Here is a 24,307-nt window from a genome sequence, read left to right as displayed (position 1 = left end):
GCTGCTTTTATACCATTTCCAGTCTAAGGACTTACCTGTCCCTGGTTCACCAAACTCATACGAAGTATCTTCATACATTTCACTGGACAGCAAATTCAGTTAATGTGGATTTGGGTGATATTTCTCAAGCAACTCTTCTATTAGATGACTCTAATTGCTTTTTGTCAGTTCACAACTTCCGGGAGCTTCCCAAGTATAATCTGAAATCAGATCCCATATGCTGAGAACAGGAGAAGACTGAAGAAAGAGGCAGGCCACTTCAGACTGGTAGGTGATAAACATAACAGATCAACTTGTTGATGAGGCTTATCTTGGGTGCTGCAAGATGACTAGGTCTCTGCACCTGTCCACTAGAATCTTTAAAATATTATATAAAAGATCGTACATGGGTCCAGTCATGTACAGGAAACCTTAACTAGCTTCACTCATGTACTCAGTCCAGATAACTTCAAGACCATATTTCTAACTAAAGGCTGTGTCCTTGGTTCAGCAGCCAGGAATGGGAAAGGCAAGCAGAACACACTTTCCAAGGACCTGGGAGTTTGGGAAGACTCCAGTTGCCCAGTGCCAGTTTACAGGTCAATTGGTGGTCATGTCTTCTTGATGACTTCCTCTACCACTTTTAAGATTTTCCTCCCCATTACATACATGTGTACATATTGATTTTTACATTTGGTCTCATTTTGAATCAATGCTAAAAGCTAAAATACAAGAGCCAAATTTTATTTATTTTTTTTTTTACCCTAGAAAATTATTTATTGTTCTTTTTTTTCCATTTTATTTATTTTTTTCAGCGTAACAGTATTCATTCTTTTTGCACAACACCCAGTGCTCCATGCAAAACGTGCCCTCCCCATTACCCACCACCTGTTCCCCCAACCTCCCACCCCTGACCCTTCAAAACCCTCAGGTTGTTTTTCATGAAAGGAAGCCATACCTTTAAGAAGACTTAGAAAAAGAAATTGGATCTTAATTCTTCCAAGTGATTTTCACACCATGTAAAAGAAAGCAAAATATACATAATTTTTTAATGTGAATCTCTCTATCCGGTATTTAAAAGGACTTTAAAATAATCATTATAAAGACAAGTGTTACTGGCTTTGAGGACTAGTGATCAATATTTGTGTTGATTTAGGTTTCATATTACCAATAGGACTAAACAGGAAGTTATAAAATGTGTACTAGTAATTATTCAGTAGCAATCTTCTCTTCTATAAAGAGCTGTGCATACAAACATGCTGAGCTGAATGAGAGCATCTTGGGACTCTGTTTCTCATTCTATCAGAAAATATCAGAACAATATTGAACAAGTAACTTTCCTCGATTAGCTGATTTTGATATTCACTTCTAACCTTCCTCATTACTGATTATAGCTTATTATTTGTGTATGAATATATTTCTGTATAAGAAATGTGACCTCTATTATATTGGAAGATCTAAGAAGTAGAGTCATATGTTCTCTACCCAATAGTACAGAATTAGTCACATTGAAAAATGCAGATGTTTTCTTTTTCAACATTACTTTGGCTATTCGGGGTCTTTTCTGGCTTCATACAAATTTTAGGATTGTTGGGAAACCTGGGTGGCTCAGTCAGTTAAGCAGCTGCCTTCGGCTCAGGTCATGATCCCAGGGTCCTAGGACTGAGTCCTACATGGGGCTCCTTGCTCAGGGGAAGGAGTTTGCTTCTCCCTCTGCCTTCTACTCCCCTGCTTGCTCGCTCGCTCACTCTCTCTCTCTGTCTCTTAGATGAATAAATAAATGAAATCTTAAAAAAAAATTTTTTTAGATTGTTTGTTCCAGCCCTATGAAAAATGCTGATGGTATTTTATAAGGGTTGCACTGAATTTGTAGATTGCTTTGGGTAACATAGACCTTTTAACAATATTGTTCTTCCAATTGATGAGGATGGAATTTTTTCCATATCTTTGTGTCTTCCTCAATTTCTTTCATAAATGTTCTATAGTTTTCAGAGTACAGATCCTTTACCTCTCTGGTTAGATTTATTCCTGAGTATCTTATGGTTTTTAGAGCAATTGTAAATGGGATTAATTCCTTGGTTTCTCTTTCTTCTGCCTCATTGTTAATATATAGAAGTGCAGCTGACTTCTGTGCCTTGAGTTTAAAACCTATGACTTTGCTGAATTTCTGTATGAGTTTTAGCAATTTTAGGGTGGAGTCTTTTGGATTTTCTCCATAGAGTATTATCATGTCATTTGTGAAGAATGAGAGTATGATTCCTTCTTTGTTGATTTGGATGCCATGTATGTATGTATGTATGTATGTATGTATGTATGTATGTATGTCTGATAACTGAAGCTAGGACCTCCAAGACTATGTTGAAAAACAGTGGTGAGAGTGGGCAGCCCTGTCATGTTCCTGATCTTGGGGGACTGTTGTGTTCCTGACCTTAGGGGAAAAGCTCCCAGTTTTTCCCCACTGAGGATAATGTTCTCTGTGGGGTTTTTTGTACATGGCTTTTATGATACTGAAGTATATTCCTTCTATCCCTCCATTGCAGAGAATTTTTATCAAGAAATAATGCTGTGTTTTGTCAGATGCTTTTTCTGCACCTGTTGAGAGGATCTTATCGTTCTTGTTCTTTCTTTTATTAATGTGGTGTATCACATTGATTGATTTGCAGATGCTGAACCTACCCTTGTAGCCCGGGATAAATTCCACTTGGTCATGGTGAATAATCCTTTTAATATACTGTAAGATCCTACTAGCTAGTATCTTGGTGAGACTTTTTTTTTTGGAGGGGGGGATCATGTTCGTCAGGGATATTGGTCTGTAATTCTCTTTTCTGATGGGGTCATTGTCTGGTTTGGGGATCAAGGTAATGCTGGCTTCATAGAATGAGTTATGAAGTTTTCCTTCCATTTCTGTGTTTTGAAATAGCTTCAGACTGCATCAAGATAAAAAGTTTTGCATAGCAGAGAAAATAGTCAACAAAACTAAAAGGCAGAATGGGAGAAGTTATTTGCAAAGGACATATCAGATAAAGGGCTCGGATCCAAGATCTATAAAGAACTTATCCAACACAAGACCCAAAAAGCAAATAATCCAGTCAAAAAATGGGCAGAAGATAGGAACAGACATTTCTCCAAAGAAAACATACAAATGGCCAAGAGACACATGAAAAAAATGCTCCATATCACTTGGCATCAGGAAAATATAGTTCAAAACCATAATGATATACCACCTTACACCAGTCAGAATGGCTAAAATTAGCAAGTCAGAAAACAACAAATGTTGGTGAGGATGTGGATAAAGGGGAACCTTCTTACACTGTTAGTGGGAACGCAAGCTGGTATGGCCATTCTAGAAAACAGTATGAAGGTTCCTCAAGAAGTTAAAAATAGAGCTACCCTATGATCCAGCAATTGCACTACTAGGTATTTACCTGAAAGATACAAATTTAGTGGTCCAAAGGGGCACCTGCACCCCAGTATTTATAGCACAGCATCTACAATAGCCAAACTATTGAAAGATTCGAGGTGTCCATTGACAGATGAATGGATAAGGAAGAAATTTTATATATACACTCATTTTACTTACATGTATATATTTATTTTATTTTATCTATATTATACACACACACATATATATAATGGAATATTACTCAGCCATTAAAAAGAATGAAATCTTGCCATTTGCAATGACATGGATGGAACTAGAGGGTATTAGGCTAGTGAAATAAGTGAGAGAAAGATACCATATGATTTCACTCATGTGAAATTTAAGAAACAAAACAAATGAACATAGGGGAATGGAAGGAAAAATAAGATGAAAAGTGAGAGGGAGGCAAACCATAAGAGATGTTGAGGTCTAGGAAACAAACTGAGGGTTGCTAGAGGGGAGATGGGTAGGGGGTATGGACATTAATAAAGTAGGGCCCTTGATGTAATTATAGCTGGGTGTTACATGCAATGATGAATCACAAAATTCTACCTCTAAAACTTATTTTTTTAAAAATACAAGTGTATGTGACATCAGTGAAAATGGGAACTCTGGGCATCCATTCTTCCCCCAAAATACTAAAAGATGAAGTAAACACCGATATAATTAACATTACCACAATTCAGAGAGGTATTCAAAGATTTAGAGCAACCAAGCAAACACTTAACTAGGAAAGCGACAATTTAAACATAGTAGAAGATCTCTGTGGAATTTTCACTGACCCTAGCTCCATTCTTCTCCTTAGCACAACACAGATGTGCTGCTCACATTGCGTTGAAGATGGCAGCTCCATTCCCAGTGTGCTTATCTGATTTCTAAATGAATGGAGCAGACGTTGTTCCCAAGAAATATTCTTTATATCAGCCTGACAGATTTTCAAAAGGACTAATTCAAGGGCTTTTCTTTGTTTTGACTAATTGAGAATTCTGTCAGGCAAGAGAGGCTATGAAAACATTGAGAAACAAATGAAAAGCCATTGCTTTCTATGCAAAACACAATAAGTGGGACAATTGGCATGTAGAATGTCCAGGAGGAAAATAAGGGAAGTGAGAGTTTTTGGGAATAAGGGCTTTGTAAAGCTTCAGCATAAACTGGGGCAAATAGAAAGTCATGCATGTAACTTGGGCAGGACACATGCTCAAAAAAAGACTTGAGGAAACCTTAAGCCTTAACTGGGCTTATCTTTAAGCTTAGCATGAGCAGCAGGTAAAGTCTTAGATCTAGTTGAAAATGGGCTTGCTGCAACCAAAAATACTTTGCCCAGGAGAGTGGTCAATCAGAACTGAAGTAGAGACAGAGAATTTTCTGAACAAATGAAGATGAAGAGCTCATCTTCATTCAAGTGACCTTACAACAAATATTAAAATTTCAAGCTGAAAGGTTAATAATTAGTAACAGAAAACATCAAAATGAAACAAGATGGGATTGGGAGGGAGACAAACCATAAATGACTCTTAATCTCACAAAACAAACTGGGGGTTGCTGGGGGGAGGTGGGATTGGGAGAGGGGGAGCGGGCTATGGACATTGGGGAGGGGAGGCGAACCATAAGAGACTATGGACTCTGAAAAACAACCTGAGGGTTTTGAAGGGTCAGGGGTGGGAGGTTGGGGCAACCTGTTTGAAGGGTCAGGGGTGGGAGGTTGGGGGAACAGGTGGTGGGTAATGGGGAGGGCACGTTTTGCATGGAGCACTGGGTGTTGTGCAAAAAGAATGAATACTGTTACGCTGAAAAAAATAAATAAAATGGGAAAAAAATTTTTTTAACCTTTTTTTAATTTTTTATTTTTTCAGCATAGCAGTATTCATTGTTTTTGCACAACACCCAGTGCTCCATGCAAAACATGCCTCCCTATTACCCACCACCTGTTCCCCCAACCTCCCACCCCTGACCCTTCAAAACCCTCAGATTGTTTTTCAGAGTCCATAGTCTCTATGGTTCGCCTCCCCTTCCAATTTTTTTTATAAACATATAATGTATTTTTATCCCCACGTGTACATCAAAATTTAAAACTCATTGGTAATGGTAAATATATAGTTAAATTCAGAATACTCTAAAGTGATGGACAAATTACTTAACTCAAGTCTGAAGGTTAAAAAACAAGTATTAAATCTACAACTACAACGATTTGTTAATGGATACATGATGTAAAAAGATGCAAATTGTGGCCATAAAAATATAAAACGTTGGGGAGAGAGCTTTTATATTCATTTGAAATAAAGTTACTATCATCTTAAAAAGACTGTTATAAATATATTTTATGTCTGTCTCATGGTAACCATAAAGCAAAAGCCTATATAGTAGAAACACACAAGATAGAGAGAAAGGAATAAAAACATACCAATATAGAAAATCATCAAATCAAAAGGACAGTGAGGAAAAAAAGGGAAAAAATTAAAAATAACCAGAAAAAAAAAACAATGTCATTAGTAAGTCTACATGTATCAATAATTACTTTAAGTGTAAATGCACTAAATTCTCCATCCAAAAGACAAAGTGGCTGGGGCACCTGGGTGGCTCAGTGGGTTAAGCCTCTGCCTTCAGCTCAGGTCATGGTCTCAGGGTCCTGTGATTGACCCCTGCATCAGGCTCTCTGCTCAGCAGGGAGCCTGCTTCCCCTTCTTTCTCTGCCTACTTGTAATCTCTCTGTTTCAAATAAATAAATCTTAAAAAACAAACAAACAAACAAACAAAAAAAAACCAGAGTGGCTGAATAGGTAAAGAAAAAATGACCCTACTGTGTGCTCCCTACAGGAGATTTACCTCAGCTTTATTTATTTTAAAGATTTATTTATTCACTTGAGAGGGAAAAAGAGAGAAAGAGCTCAAGCACACAGAGAGGGAGAAGAAGACTTCCTGCTGAGCAGCGAGCCTGATGTGGGGCTCGATCCTAGGACTCTGGGGATCATGACCAGATTCAAAGGCAGACTCTCAACTGACTGAACAACTCAGGTGCCCATTACCTCAGTTTTAAAAATACATATAACTGAAAGTGAAAGGATGTAAGAAGATACTCTATTCATATGAAGACCAAAAGAAAGCCAGGATAACTATTTTCAGACAAAATAGGCTTTACTTCAAAAGCTGTAGTGAAAGACAAAGATGTGTACTATATAATGATAGAGGTCAGTTCATCAAGAAGATATGAAAATTATAAATATACCAAGTGTTTAGTATCAGAACACCTAAATATATGAATATTTACATGGCATCCAAAAGAAAATACATAGAAATAAAATTAACCATATATAGAGATGAAAAATCTCTACTCTGAAAACATTGATGAAAGGAATCAAAGACACAAATAAATGGTAAGATATTCAGTGTTCATGGATTGAAACAATTTTTTAATTTTTTTTTAATTTATTTTTTCAGCATAACAGTGTTCATTGTTTTTGCACAATACCCAGTGCTCCATGCAAAACGTGCCCTCCCTATTACCCACCACCTGTTCCCCCAACCTCCCACCCCTGACCCTTCAAAACCCTCAGGTTGTTTTTCAGAGTCGGCGAAACATAAGAGAATTTTTTAATTTTTTAAAAGATTTTTATTTATTTGACTGAGATTGAGATTGAGATTGAGAGGAAGCAGGCTCCCTGATGAGCAGAGAGCCTGATGTGGGGCTTGATCCCAGGACCCTGAGACCATGACCTGAGCCGAAGGCAGAGGCTTAACCCACTGAGCCACCCTGGCACCCCACAGACTCACTTTGCTGTTTTTATTTTACTTATTATTATTTTCTTTAAACTGTGTGTCCAGTGTGGGGCTTGAACTCATGATCCTGAGATTGAGAGTTGAATGCTCTACTGACTGAGCTAGCCAGGTACCCCAACAATTAATATTGTTTAAATCTCCATACTTCTCACCCATCTGCAGGCTCAGTGTCTCCCTATCAAAACTAGAGCGTATCATGCTTAGTGAAATAAGTCAATCGGAGAAAGACAACTATCATATGATCTCCCTGATGTGAGGACATGGAGAAGCAACATGGGGGGTTAGGGGGATAGGAGAAGAATAAATGAAACAAGATGGGATTGGGAGGGAGACAAACCATAAATGACTCTTAATCTCACAAAACAAACTGGGGGTTGCTGGGGGGAGGTGGGATTGGGAGAGGGGGAGGGGGCTATGGACATTGGGGAGGGTATGTGCTATCGTGAGTGCTGTGAAGTGTGTAAACCTGGCGATTCACAGACCTGTACCCCTGGGGATAAAAATACATTATATGTTTATTAAAAAAAAAAAATTTGGAAGGGGAGGCGAACCATAAGAGACTATGGACTCTGAAAAACAACCTGAGGGTTTTGAAGGGTCAGGGGTGGGAGTTTGGGGGAACAGGTGGTGGGTAATAGGGAGGGCACGTTTTGCATGGAGCACTGGGTGTTGTGCAAAAACAATGAATACTGTTACACTGAAAAAATAAATAAAATGGAAAAAAAAAATTTTGGAAGGGGAGGCGAACCATAAGAGACTATGGACTCTGAAAAACAACCTGAGGGTTTTGAAGGGTCAGGGGTGGGAGGTTGGGGGAACAGGTGGTGGATAATGGGGAGGGCACGTTTTGCATGGAGCACTGGGTGTTGTGCAAAAGCAATGAATACTGTTACGCTGCAAAAATAAATAAAATGGAAAAAAAAAATCCTAATGGCATTTTTTCTCAGAAAAAAGAAAAAATCCTAAAACTTAATATGGAATCACAAAGTACCCAAATTGTTAAAACAATGTTAAGAAAGAATAAAGCTGGAGACATCACACTTCCTAATTTCAAACTATATTACAGAGCCATATTACTCATAACGTATGGTTTTGGCATTAAAAACAAGCATGTGTATCAGTGGAACAGAGTAGAGTGCCTAGAAATAAGCCCAACAGCAGCAAAATGCATATTTTTCTCAATTATATATAGAACATTCTGCAGCATATACCATATGTTAGGCCACAAAACAAGTTCTAATAAATTTTAAAATATTGGAATAATTCAAATTATCTTTTCTATTAGTTAGAATGTGACTAGAAATCAATAATACAAGAAAAACTGAAAAAATCACAAATAGTGAAAATTTAAAGATACACTCACACAAATTCAAAGCCAAAAGGGAAATACTTTAAAACAAATGAAAATGATAAAATAGCATACCAAAATTTATGAGATGCTGTGAAAGGCTTCAGAGAGAAATTTGTAACAAAATACGCCTATATTAAAAAAAAAACCTATAACCAAATTTAATACCTTTAGGAATTAAAAAGGAGACAGAAAACTCAAAGCTAATGATAGGAATGAAATGATAAATATAAGAATGAAGACAAATGAAATGAGAATAGAAAAATAATGGAGAAATCAATGAAAATCAAAATTTATTCCTGTGAAAAGATAAAATTGACAAAATTTTAGCTAGACTAATGAAAAAAATTAATTACTAAACTTGGAGTTTAAAATATATTATTGCTACTGATTTAATGGAACTAAAAAGGATTGTAAGAGAGACTATGAACAATTGTATGGTATCAAATTAACTTATGTGCAATCAACGAGTTCATGGAAACACACAAACTATGAAAACTTGGTTCAAGAAAAAAATACAAAATCTAAATATACCTATAAAAAAAGAAAAAATAAATCTGCATCAGAAACTTTCTCTCAATAAATAGGTCAAATTCTACCAAATATTTAAATAATTAGCAATCTCTCCTTCTCAACCTCTTCCAAAAAAATTGAAGAGGATGGAACACTTCCTAACTCATTCTATGTAAGTTATAACTTAATCCAGCCCGATTCCAAAGCCAGACAAAGATATTACAAGAAAATGACAGACCAGTGTTCCTCAGTAATAGAGATGAAAGAAATCATCTACAAAATACTAGTCAGTTGAGTCCAGCAGCATATTAAAGTGATACCGTGACCAAGAAGGACTAATTCCATGAAAGCAAACATGATTCAACATAGGAAAAGTCACTCAGTATATAATGTACCACATGAATAGAATGAAGGAAAAAAGTCATTTTAATTTTTACAGAAAAGCCTTTAGCAATATTCAATATACCTTCATGATAAAAACACTTAACTAAGAATAGAGGGAACTTTCTCAATAGGATAAAGCCCATGTATAAAAACCCCACAGCTAACATCATATGTATGTAAGTTTCCAAGGCTGCTTTAAGAAAGCACCACAATCTGGGTGGCTTAAAATGAGAGAAATTGATTCATTCACATCTCTGGAAGGTAGGAAGTCCAAAATTAAGGTGTCAGCAGGGCTACATTCTGAGATTCTGAGTAGAATCTTTTTTTGCCTCCTTATAGCTTCTGATGGTCAATCCTTGGCCACCTTTGGCTTGCAGCTGCACCATCCTCTACCTGTCACCACATGGTGTTCTTCTTGAGCGTCCTTCTTTACATGATCCTCTTCTGATAAGGTCATTGTAATATTTGGTTAGAATTTACCCTACTCTAGCATGATAACATCTTAACTAATTACATTTGCAACAACCCTACAACTCATAACACTCAGTGGGGAGAGACTAAACACTCTCTTCCTTAGTTCAGGAATAAGTAAAGGTTGACAAATACTTATTCCTGCCATTTTTATTCAGAGTTGTACTAGAAGTTTAATCAGAACATTTAGACAAGAAAAAAAAAGGCATTTAACTAGGAAAGAAAGAGGCAAAGTGATCTCTATTCAATGACAGGATCTTATATGTAGAAAACTCTAAATTACACACACACACACACACACACAATATTAGAGGTAATAACATGAAATATTTTAATACATGAATTCTTTTCAGGATTCAGATTAGCATAGAAAAATAAGTTGTATTTCTATATGCTACCAATGAATAATCCAAAAAGAAAATTAAGAAAACAATTCTATTTACTGTAGTGTTAAAAAAAAATTTAACCAAGGAGATGCAAAACTTACACACTGAAAACTCTAAGAAAAATTAAAGATCTGAATAAATAGAAAGATATTCTGTGCTCATGAACTGGAAGACTTAATTATGAAGATGAAAATACTTCTGAAAGTGATCATCAGATTCAATGCAATCCCTATTAAAATCCCAATTTTTAATACATAAATAAAAAGCTGAATACTAAAGTTAATATGAAATTGCAAGATACACTGAAGTCAAAATAATCTTAAGGGGAAAAAAAGGATATCAACAACAACAAAGCTGGAAGACTCCTACTTCCTTATTTGAAAATTTACTACAAAGTTCTAGTAAACAAAAAGTGTAGTATCATCATAAGGATTAATATATAGAGCAACAGAATATAGTTTAGAGTCCAGAAATAAACTTAAACAATTGTGGCCAATTGATTCAGGCATGGATACCAAGACTATTCAATGGGGTAAGGACAGTCTAACAAATTGAATTGGGAGAAGTGAAGATCCAAACCTTCCCTTATACCATAGAAAGAAGTTACCTCAAAAAAAATAAAAATAAAAAGACTGAAATATAAAAGCTAATCTGATAAAACTCTTAGAAAAAAAATACAGGTAAACTTTATATCATTGGATATAGCAATGGTTTCTTAGATATAACATCAAAAGCATAGCAGCATGTTGAAGAAGAAATAATTTGGAGTTCTTTAAAGTTAAAAATTTTTGTTCATCAGAAGATGCTATTGAAAGAGTAGAAGACAATCCATGGAATGGAATAAGCAATTTGCAAATTATATAGCTGGTAAGGACTAGCTACAGAAAAACGTAAAGAACTCTTACAGCTCAACAACAAAAAGACAACTCAGTTAAAAACTGGGCAAAGGTCTTGAATAAATGTTTCTACAAAGAAATACACAAATGGTGAACAAACATATGAAAAGTTGCTTACAGAATTATTAAGAAAATTCAACACCCAGTGCTCCATGCAAAACGTGCCCTCCCCATAATAAAAATCACAATAAGATATCACTTCATATTCACTAGGTAGGCTGACTTTATTTCAAAAGAGGGAAAATTATGTTGGCAAAGATGTGAAGACGTTAAAATTCTTACCTTGCTGATGAGAGTGTGAAATGGTGCAGCTACTGTGGAAATCATTTGATGGTTTTTCAAGTTAAATATAGAATGGCCATTTGAGGCAGCATTTTCACACTAGGTATATACCCCAAATAATTAAAAATGTGTATTCGAGCAAATACTTGTACACTAAGAATCATAGTAGCACTGTTCACAATAGCCAAAAGATGGAAACAATGCAAGTGTTCATCAACTGATGGATAAATCAAATGTAGTGTATCCGTGTACTGTAATATTAATCAGACATTAAAAAAGAATGAAATACTTGATACAACATGCTTGAATCTCAAAAACGTTATGCTAAGTGAGGGAAACTAGACACAATATTATATAATTCCACTTATATGAAATACCCATATTAGATAAATTCATAGAGACACAAAACAGACTAATGATTCCTGGGGCTGAGGACAGGAGGAAAAAGGAAATGACTGTTTATTGAGTACAAGTTTTCCTTTGAGGTAATGAAAATATTTTGGAACTAAATATACCCTTGGGGGGGGGCGCCTGGGTGGCTCAGTGGGTTAAAGCCTCTGCCTTCAGCTCAGGTCATGATCTCCGCAGGGAACCTACTTCATCCTCTCTCTCTTTCTGCCTGCCTCTCTGCCTTCTTATGATCTCTGTCTGTCAAATAAATAAAATATTTTAAATAAATAAATATACCCTTGGAAATTATATTTTGTATGTTTTAAGTAAAACGTATGTTTTGTAAAATGAAGTTTTCAGTAATTTATTCACCTTTGGCAATTAGTGAGCTTTCTTAGTACATTTTCTAGAGATTTTGTGTGGAGATATTTTCTGTAGACCTCAGCGTACATATATGTATAAATAATATATTTATTATTTATAAAATAATAAATTCCAGTGGTCAACTAATCTTATACTTACATAAGGGAATTTTAGTGTGAGCCAACATTAAGGGAAATTATTGAAATTCTTGAAGACAGTGTATCACAAAGATAAACAGAAATGATATGACAGTGTGCCTATCTCTTCTACAGTCTATCACAGGAAAGGGAAAAAGATTTACAATTTCCATGACAAACCTAAAGAGCAAGCCATCTGCAAGCCAATAATTTATTCTCTCTCTTCTACATGTGGGTTGAGCTGGGACTTCTTCACATTTCTTCATTTCCCACAGAATTGGAAATCTAGCTGGGGCATGTTCTTTTCCTTGTGATGGCAGAAGCACAAGAAAGCAAGCGGAAACCCATGAGGCTTTACAAGTCTTAAGTTTTGAAATAGCTTCACTCTCATAAGTGCCAGTTCAGGCAAGAGACAAGCATCCTAACAATGATAAGGTTATGGAAAGGATGTGGATGTAGCATGTGGTGACGTTTGATCCAGAGATTCAATTTACCAGAGGAAGTATAGCACCTTGTTTATTTTTACCCCAAATACAGCATAGTGACTACTACCCAGCTGCTAAGTAATAAAAGTCTGTTTAAGTGAACTAAATCAAAACATTTTTTTAATTCAATTCTGTATTGAATGTTATTGATCAATAAACCGTGGCTCTGGTTAACTTGAAATGGGGAAAATTTGACAAAACTTTCTTTAGCTCACAGAATTGACAGAAGTTTGGGGGGAAAAAGTCTAACAAATATATATAGGAACCAGGATAACACTAGTGTACATGAGCAGGAAATAATCACATCCATCTGGGTAGTATTGCTAAAATTTTTCAGTACATATGGATATTTGCAGAGCATATACTCTGTGAGGGTAGGGTTTTTTAAAATCTCTTTCATACATTGACTCTACTCTCTAATGCCTGGCACAGAGTAGAGGCTTAAAAAGTGACAAATACATGTTTAATGAATTAACAAATACACATTGAACGTTTCCATCCCTTTATAGTCCAGTCAGATTTGAGGAGATAGGATCTGTTGCCTAAGTTAAGTCATATACCTATCACATGACTGCTGACTCATCTTGATTTACCATCCCATGGATTCTGGGGATAAATGTGATTCCCCCAAAGAGAACTGAGATGTTGTTCCCAGAAATTAGAGGATTATAATGATGTAAATGATACATGCGTATGCTAAACTGATCATATTACCAGTCTGCTTAAAAATCTGATGACTCATAATTGTATATTTATGGTAGTATATATCTTCCCCATGAACATCATTTCTTTCCAGACTTAGTCCATGTCACTGTTTTCTTTATATCTGTGTGTCAAGCCTTTCTAAATGTACCACAAGCATACTACTATTACAAGAAGAACAGCAAATGCAATAGCTCTCATGAGGTAAAATTTTACTTTTCTCTCACATGACAGTATAAATTTAGATACAGAGTGGACAGGGATCGGGTCTCTTCGGTTAGGTTGCTCATCGTTTCCTAGAGTAGAACCCTCATCTTCATGGTTAAACTAACTCATTATCACCTTGTCTGCCTTTCAATATAGAAAAGAGGGCATAGAAGAAGTAAAGAATAACTTTTTAAAGAAGGATATAAGCCGGAAGATGCAAACATGACTTCTACTTACCTCGTAATGTCCTAAACATAGTCACGTGGCCATATCTAGCCAGATAAAATATTGGAGAACAAAAACAAAAAGGACTTTTGAAGCCACAGATGTTATGTGTCTGCTAAAAGAAAAAAAAATAATAATTGGAGAACAATTATGAGAAGAAAGAACTGGGAATGGATGCTGGAGGGTACTTAACAATCTTTGTCGCCCATGTTTTTATACATCTCCTCCTCTGAAATGCTACACTTCCTCTACCCTATGTCTGTGGCATCTATGAGTACCTTCTATTCTGGGAAAGTTGCTCCAACTTCTCATAAAGATTTAGTTGCTGCATTTTAGAACTTTAGTACCTACTTTGAAACTTACCACTTACTCCTCCATTTCCTTGAAGACAAAGAATTTACATATATATATTTTTATTGTGTTATGTTAGTCACCATAAAATACATCATTAGTTTTTGATGCAGTGTTCCAAGATTCATTGTTTATGGACAGTACCCAGTTCTTCTGGTAGTGGGTATTAAGGAGGGCACATATTGCATGGATCACTAGGTGAACTTACATATATTTTTATTTTCAGAGGTTAGATCAGTACATTTTTTGTTGAACAATCAATATGTCTTACAAGTATATTTTCATTCCTGTTTACCATCAGATCACAAAATATCATTCATGCTCATTGGTAAGGTGGTGGTATTTCAGGAAACATTTATTTGGAATGGGAACTAATGTACAAAGAATTTTTGCCTTCAACTATAGTTTCTTTAATGGGTTTATTGAAGCTTAGTGAAGACAACACTTTTCTCCTGACATCTATGTGTGCAAAATTTCTTCGATAAGGTCATTTTGGTATTCTTTATTAAAACCCTGTATTGCACATGGGTGCATTGTTAGTAGACACTCAAATGCAGAAGGAATGTTGTAATGTGTGCTTTGAACATGTATAAAGAATATTTCAGGGGGGCACCTGGGTGGCTCAGTGGGTTAAAGCCTCTGCCTTCGGCTTGGGTCATGGTCACAGGGTTCTGGGATCGAGCCCTGCATTGGGCTTTCTGCTCAGCAGGGAGCCTGCTTCCTCCTCTCTCTCTGCCTGCTTCTCTGCCTACTTGTGCTCTCCATCTGTCAAATAGATAAATAAAATCTTAAAAAAAAAAGAATATTTCAGGGACAATGTTCATGATAACTCACTATGCAAAGCAATACACTTTTTCTGAGATTGGTTATATTCCAAAGTAGAACTGAATAGCTGATAACTGAAAATTCATTCTTTGCATTAATTCAATATGGGGAATGCAATTTCCATTGAACATATTATTTTCTCTTCACAATAAAGAGTACAATTAAAATCCTATTCACTCCTGAGTGTTTGAAAAGTCTTGTTACCTGTTTGTAGTGTAGTTCACTGTGGTTGAACTATTACTTAATTATTGAAGCAGCTCCCTAATGTCAAAAACAACTTATAATACATAATTAATACAAACAGCCTCAAGCTGACATGACGAGTTTCCCCACATCAATTTCCCTCTTCTTGTCCACAAGATAACAGAAGCAGAAAAGCAAATATTCCTTAAAAAATAATATTTGCCAGAGATGCAGAGATTATTGCTGAGTAATTTAAGTGAGACCTAAGAATATCTGCATAGAAACCAAAAAAAAAAGAATCTACAAATTTGGTTTCATATTGGCCACAAAAATAGCTGTTGGGCTAAGTAGCTATTGGTACTTTTTATTCCTTTATTTTTAAATTCTGGATTATTAAAAAAACATTAAGTGTGAAAATTCATCTGGGTATTTTAGAACAGTTGTCTCAGTTACTCATCTTTGTATATCTTTCCTTGTATAATCTGGGCTCCTGAAAAGAAATATTATATCTTCTTGATTTTCAAAACCTTAAAAGCCATTCTAGTAATATCTCTTGCTGTTTTTCATGGTGTTGGAGAACTTTCTTTATGCCATCAAATGAACAACCCCTGAAAAAAATTTGAAAACTGCCACTAGAACTCTGAACATAATCATAACAAATGAAAGGGTGAAAAAATGAAGGAAAAAAAAAGTTTTGTGCTGCTCAGTTTAGTTAAAAATATTGAGCCATACATCAGGGAAATACAAATCAAAACCACAATGAGATACCACCTCACACGAGTCAGAATGGCTAAAATTAACAAGTCAGGAAATGACAGATGCTGGCAAGGATGCGGAGAAAGAGGAACCCTCCTACACTGTTGGTGGGAATGCAAGCTGATGCAACCACTCTGGAAAACAGCATGGAGGTTCCTCAAAAAGTTGAAAATAGAGCTACCCTATGACCCAGCAATTGCACTACTGGGTATTTACCCTAAAGATACACGTAGTGATCCGAAGGGGCACATGCACCTGAATGTTTATAGCAGCAAGTTCCACAATAGCCAAACTATGGACAGAACCTAGATGCCCATGACAGATGAATGGGTAAAGAAGATGTGGCATATATATATATATACACACATACATACGTATACATATATACACAATGGAATACTATGCAGCCATCAAAAGAAATGAAATCTTGCCATTTGTGATGACGTGGATGGAACTAGAGGTTCCATAGGTTTTGCTATGCTTAGCGAAATAAGTAAATCAGAGAAAGACAATTATCATATGATTTCCCTGATATGAGGAAGTGGAGAGGCAACGTGGGGGGTTTGGTGGTTAGGAAAAGAATAAATGAAACAAGATGGGATCAGGTTGGAGACAAACCATAAGAGACTCTTAATCTCACAAAACAAATTGAGGGTTTCTGGGGAGAGGCGGTAGGGAGAGGGTGGTGGGGTTATGGACATTGGGGAGGGTATGTGCTATGGTGAGTGCTGTGAAGTATATAAACCTGAAACCAGTTCACAGAACTGTACCCCTGGAGCTAATAGTACATTATATGTTTATAAAAAAATTTTAAAAAATTGAGCCATATATAGAATGTCCCAGTATTATTGACATAAGATTGACCCAATGTTCTTTAAATTCTTAATAGTTATGTATAAATAGTAAGACTTGCATATATCAACTCATATTTCCTCAACAACACACATAATAAACTCATTTGTTTCACATATTAATAAGAGTTCAACAATAATACTTTTTTAAGCACTATATTAGAAGTCCAATGTGCTATCCATTGCGTTACTGAGCCACCTGGTTTTTTTTTTTAGCAATATATTAAAGATTAAAGACTAACTCAAGAAATATTGAACAGATTCTTTCAGAAGTGTGTCCCTGTGACTTGTTAGTTGGTGATGGAAAAGTTTTCCTAAACACTGTCTTAAGTTTGAATAACATTGAACTAAATGGAGTGAAATGTAAGCACCATCTCAAGACATTTTCTAAGTTCATTTTAGTGTTCAGTTTTACTCATATTTTCCATGTCCTATTCATCTACTTTAATTGGAGTTAATTGGTGATTTTCATCCATAATGTCTATTTGTGTAATACAGTCCAGTATTCTTTTTTAGTGTTCTTAATCTTCATTTCCACAGAGTCTGGACTTCAAGTCTCTTTGTTCTCTCCATGTATCAGGATTCAGTCAGTACTACTATGAGTGTGGAACAAGGAGTTCATCATAGAAATTACAAGCTAAACAGTTAACTAGGGAATAAAGCCATAAAAAGAACTGTTGAAGGATCAGGAAGAAGTCACTAACCAACCCAACCAAGTCACTACAGCACAGGTAAGTAAGAAAATTTGGATGAATGGGCACATTTGTTGCTTAGAGTGGAACCATGAAGGTAGGTTGATGGCATCAGTATCCGTTGATGACAGGCACATAGCTCTACATAGTTACAACATTTGAGTTTTCAGTTAAGTGTGTGATGGGGGCCTGAGGTCACTGTGGATAAGCAGGGCTGGAACTCAACAAAGGAGAGATGATTGTGGAGAGGGCAGAAGCAAGGAAAAAGTGGAATCCTCTGGAAACTTTGCCCCTAGCCAACAATGTTCAGAATACAAAGATGTTACTTTTCCTATACCTGCCCAAACTCACACAACTACAACTTTTACCAACTCCAGCTTGAAACCATAGAGCAAAGGAAAGTCTAGGAAATGTAGCTCCCCACATAATGAAGCTGACAATAGGCAGCCAAACTTACTTTCCCCTTGTCAATTTGATACCCCAACATACCTCTTTAACCATATGTATTTTCCCCAAAAAGGCACTAGCAAACACATGCTTCTTTTTAGCATTACACAACAATCTCTGCTTTTATATAATCACAAACACTCTGGCACTCCCCAAACATGATATCTCAAAACCCCATTTATCTGTCTTTGGATAATTTCCTCTTCTAGCAGTCACACTTTCCCTCCTGACAGCTTATAACATAAATACTGAGATATAATGTTAACTATTGTTAACACATATTAGTAGGGAAATGGGAGAGGTAAAAAATAAAAAATAATCTCTAATCTTTCAATTGATAGATGTGCATATGAAAAAATATATATATATATACACCTTTATCTCCTATCTGTCAATCTATCTACCTGTCTGTCTATATTATGTATTCATAGACCTTGTTTCTGGTCATAGGTACTAGTTACTTCCTTCTTCCATTACCCCTTTCTGAATATACATATTCATATAAAGATTTACTGTAAGGAATTGTTTTACAGGATTAGGGAGGCTGACAAGTCTCCAAATCTTCAGGGTGAGTCAGCAAGCTGGACACCCAGGAATGCCAATGGTTCAAATGCAGCTGAAGCCCAAACAGATGAGAATAAGAGAGTCAGTACTGTAGCTCGAGGTTGAAGATCAGCAGACTCAAGAACCAAGGGGAGTCAGTATTTCAGCTTTAAGTCTAAAGGCAGGAAAATAGTTGATGCTGCAGTCTGAAGGCTTCGAGACAGGAAAAGTTTTCTCCTAGTCAGGAAGAATCAGCCTTTTTGTTTCTGTTTAGGTCTTTCATAGATTGAATGAGTTTCTCCCTCATGTTAGGGAAAACAACGTGCATTACTCAGTCTACTGATTTAAATGATAATATCATCCATAAATGTCCTCACAGAATCACCCAGAATGATGTTTGACCAGATATCTGGGCACCCCATGGTTCGGTCAAGTTGAAACATAAAATCATCATACCCCCAAAACCCAACTCCAATCAAGATGAACTCCTATTAAGTCTGTTGAACTCTACTACATGTAAAAGGAAGCCTTTTCTAATTAAAAAAAAAATCTGCAAATATGTCATCATGACTATGATTCAAGCCTCCTCTGTAAATTTTGAGAGAAACCTGTTAGGCTGAGTGGTTGTCCAATTTTTGGATATATGAAGCTACTTTGAACAGAATTTTCCTATTTCCAAACCATAGTGGCACATTAGAATCACTTCTGTTTTCACACTATTAATGCCCAAACCCCATCACTTACAGATACTAGTTAATTATTTTGAAGTAGGGCCTGAGCATGGATAGAATTTGAAATACTACAGTGATTATAAAATACAATCCAAGCTGAGAGCCAGCCACTGCTCTATACCCATCCTAAGAGGACAAAAGTTGTTTCATATTCTTCAGAGAAAAGAAGTTGAGGAAACTGGTTCAGTTATCCTTGTTTTAAATAAAATATTTGAGTAAATGGATAAACAAAACTGTAATTATCTTGATTGATTTTTTTTTTACTTTATAATATCCTTGACCAGTTACTCAGATGCAGATTTAATGTTTAATAAGATGATTTTCTTCCTTTTTCCTTATAAACCAAAAATGCTTTCTCTTGCTATAACTGCCATTTTCTGAGATTTGGTTGAGTGCATCACTGAAGAACCCTCATTAAACTCTACATAGACAAAACCCAAACGTCTTGTCAACACACAATTCCTTATGTTTTATCGTCTAATTATTTTTGAAACACAACTTATTCTCTTTGATTCTGACGTGCTTGTTTTGGACTCATAAATTGTAGTGAGGTCATAGACTTTGGATGGTCAAAATTATTTTTTCAGTTATTAGAAAAAAATCTCTTTGAATTTTTCTTAATTACTAGCCTCGTCTGGAGCCCTTCTCTTGGATCAGAACTGAGTCAGTACATTATAACTGACTAAAGGCGAATGCCAGAGAATTCCAAGTGAGTCTTCCACCTGATGAAGTATTTTCTTTTCATCTAACAATAAGAAGAGAATTTTTTTTGTGTGTTTATTCTGCGTTGTTTTTCTTTCAGTGCAAATTAAGTAGGTAGCTAAGTAGATAAACAGCAAGGACTGATTCCTGAAAAAAGAAAAAAAAAGACCATATCAGGGAGATCATATGATAGTTGTCTTTCTCTGATTGACTTATTTCACTATGGACTCTGAAAAACAACCTGAGGGTTTTGAAGGGGTGGGGGTGGGAGGTTGGGGGAACCAGGTGGTGGCTAATAGGGAGGGCACATATTGCATGGAGCACTGGGTGTTGTGCAAAAAGAATGAATACTGTTACGCTGAAAAAATAAATAAAATGGAAAAAAAAAAAAAAAAAGACCATTTGATGATTTATTGCTTTTAAGTTCAATAATTTCTCCAAAAGCTCCACCCCCATGCTCCTTTATTCTCCAAGCGGGGATATTTGCAGTGAGTTATGAGTACTGACTAGAACTTGAAAATTCTCTCTTTACAATAAATATCTTCATTGGAAGATATTCACCTCCAAAATGTGGCCAATAAACCTGCAAAAAGCAATGACCGTAATATAATTACACTCTTCCTTATTAAAATGTTCAACCATTTGCTACAGATGCACAGTTCATGGTTATGGAAAGGGGTAATTTGTTTAATAATATATTCACCCAGCTACGCATAATGTGATTTAATCAGTACATTATATGCAGGCTTCAAATGTAAAGTATCTCAAATGATCAAAATGAATTATTAACAGTTTACAGTCACTGAACCCTCATGGGGGAGGGGAAGAGATGGAGATTCATCTTCTCCCTTTATAAATCTTCTACCTTTCAGCTACATCTAAAGACTAATATTCTGAAAACCACCTACCATATCAAACAACGGAATAACAGCTCTACCCGTGGTAGACAAAATCAAGTCTATTCTTGTGATTTGACATTGTAAGCTCATGTCATTGAAGAATAATATACTAGTAAGTTCTTATTCAAGCCAAAGACCTTTTTTCCCCCTCATACGACATATTGAATTTATCACACATCCCTCAGCCCTGTCTGTAAAACATAATCATAATCTGATCATATTTTTACTGATGCAATCTTAGCCCAGGCCACTGTGCCTCACCTGGATTATTGCAACAGAAACCTGTTTTATCTTCCTGCTTTTGTCCTTGCTTCTCAAGCAGATTTTCAATTTGGAAACCACAATGATGCTATTCAAATGAAAGCCAAATCTTGCCACTACTCTACTAAAAATTCTCTAGTGGCTTTTTGTGTAATAAATAAAGAATAAAAGGCAAGTCTTAAAGTGACCTGGAAAATCTTTTTGTTGCCTGTCGCCAGCTGCGTTTGTTTGTTTGTTTGTTTCTGGCTCTATCCCCTTCTACTCTCCCCACTGTTCCTCCTTGGCCTCTTCTCAGTTGCTCTACACACCAAGCATCTTCCTACCATATACCTTATACAGCCTTGCATGTATATGAGATGTCCTTTCCTGAGATATTCTGATGCTTTACTCTCTCATCTTTTGGGGTGTTCATCAGGTATCAACTTCCCAGTGAAGCCTTCCCAAATGGCCCTATCCAAAACTGCAACACCTGATTTTTCCTATTGTAATCTGCTTTATTTTTTTTCTTACCACACCACTTTCTATGAGTAGATATTTTTTATCTGAACAGTTAAATGTTTTATCACTAGCACCTGGTAAAGGATACTTGCTGAATTAGTATACTTGGGATTGTGAAAGCCAACAATAAACCTCATCTACACCAATACCTTGAATGTGGACTTGAAGCTATTCTATTTTGGCAGGATGGTAGTAGATTATCCTAAATTTGATGCATATGTTAAGCTTTCTATTATGCTATATTAATTATCAATTGTTTCATTAATGAATGGCCTCCCCCCAAGTCCATGGGGTCATTAATGCATCAATAAGCATTTATTTAGCTTTAGTTCACAAGACGGTATATTTGTCAGTTGGGTAGTTCTGTTGGTCTGTTATTTCAGGTTTACCTGAAATCTTGACTAGTCTTGATCATAGGTCTATAGTCCGCTGGTTGGTAGACAGGGGATTCACTGTTCTAAGGTAGCTTCATCTGGGATAAATGAGTTCTGTGCTATGTAATTTTTCATCCTCCACTAGGCTAACCTGGACTTATTTACCTGGTGGTCATATAGATCCAAGCAAGAAGGTCAAACACACATAACCTCTTGAGGCTTGGGATTGCCACACCTTTTTGTTTTTTTTTCCTGACACTATTAGCCAATAAAAGTCCCTAAGGGGTCCAGAATCAAGGAAGTGAAGAAAAGATTCCATCCTTGAGCTTCAAAGCCATGTTGAAAAAGTATCTATTCTGTAAGAATTGCAACAAAATCACTCATGGCCATGAAACATTAAATCTTAATAATAATATGGAAAGTCCAGGACCTCTTTGCATACTGCATAATCATGGTACAGTCATTCGTTATCAACTATTAATTGTATATTTGTTTTGTGTACAAAGCTCTATTGTGACCAAGACTTCACTATAAGTAATACACGTTGATAATTTTCTTGTTCTATTTTCATTCTCTCAGTGGAATCTGTAAGGTTGAAACATTTCTTAAAGGGGACTAATTAAGGTCAATGACTATTAATTAATATGAAATGATATTTTAATATAACTCTTTATAAGCAACTTTAGCAGGAAATTTGCAGAAGGACCAGAGATGAAGCACACATTGGAATCTTATTAGAAAAACAACAAGGGACACCTGAGTGGCTCATTCAGTTAAGTCTCTGTCTTTAGCTCAGGTCATAATCCCAGAGTCCTGGGATGGAGTCCCACATTGGGCTCTTTGTTCAATGGGGAGACTGTTTCTCCCTCTGCTTGCTGCTCCCCTGCTTGTGCTCGCTCTCTCTCTCTCTCTCTCTCTCTGGCAAATAATTAAATAAAATCTTTTTAAAAAGGAAAGGAAAAACAACAAGATAACAATTTACACCTATTAGAATTGCCAAAATTTGAACACTGGTAACACCAAATGCTGGCAAGGATATAGAACAGTGGGAATGCTTATCCATTGCTTGTGAGAGTGCAAAATGCTTCAGCTACATTGACTGACAGTTTGGTGGTTTCTTACAAAACCAAGCATACTCTTACTATGCAATTCAGCAACTGCACTCCTTAGTATTCACCCAAAGGAGTTAAAACATGTCCACACAAATTCTGCACAAGAATGTTTACTGCAGCTTTATTCGCAATTGCTAAAGCTTGGAAACAGCCACGATGTCCATCACTAGCTTGGTTAGATACATATAATACATGTCTAGGTTACATACATAGATACATGTCTAGCACATCTAGACAATATTATTCTCCCCTAAAAACAAATGCACTGTTGAGCAGTGAAAAGACATGGAGGAATCTTCAGTGTGTAAAATGGAAGAAGTCCATCTGAGAAGGCTGTATACTGTATGATTCCAACGTTATGACATTCTGGAAAAGGGCAAAACTATGGCAACAGTAAAAAGATACTGGTTGTTAGGGGTAGGTGGGGACAGATGAATAGGCAGAGTGCAAAGAATTTTTTTAAGGCAGTGATAATACTCCATACGATACCATCATGATGGATACGTGTCTTATACATTTGTCTAAACCTATAGTATGTACGACATGCAAGAGTATATTCTAAAGTAAACTGTAGACTTCGGTGGGTTGACGCCTCTGCCTTCGGCTCGGGTCGTGGTCCCAGGGTCCTGGGATCGAGCCCCGCGTCGGGCTCTCTGCTCAGCAGGGAGCCTGCTTCTCCCTCTCTCTCTGCCTGCCTCTCTGCCTACTTGTGATCTCTGTCTGTCAGGTAAATAAATAAAATCTTTTAAAAAAAAAAAATGTACCTGTTAAGTGAGGTTGATAAAGGGAGAGGCTAGGCATCCCTGTATTTTCCTCTCAATTTTGTTGGAAACCTAAAACTGCTCTAAAATAAATATAATATTAAAAACCTATGTAAAATAATATTAGGGAACTTAATATTTTTTTATGATTATACACCAGTATTTTAATGGGGAACCATGATCTTGTAAACAGATGTGACTGCTGTAACTCTTCCCAGAGGAAGTAAATGGCAATACAATATGCAAGTATATGCATTCTATCTTTATATTCATTTTAAGCATATGTATTTTGGTTATTGATTTTTCCTTCTCTTTGTCTCTTTGATCAATTACCTGTTCTTTACATCCTAATTTTTTC

This window comes from Meles meles, chromosome 8 (assembly GCF_922984935.1).
Source record: "Meles meles chromosome 8, mMelMel3.1 paternal haplotype, whole genome shotgun sequence".
NCBI classification, from domain to species: domain Eukaryota; kingdom Metazoa; phylum Chordata; class Mammalia; order Carnivora; family Mustelidae; genus Meles; species Meles meles.
Note: the sequence above shows the minus strand (reverse complement) of the source record.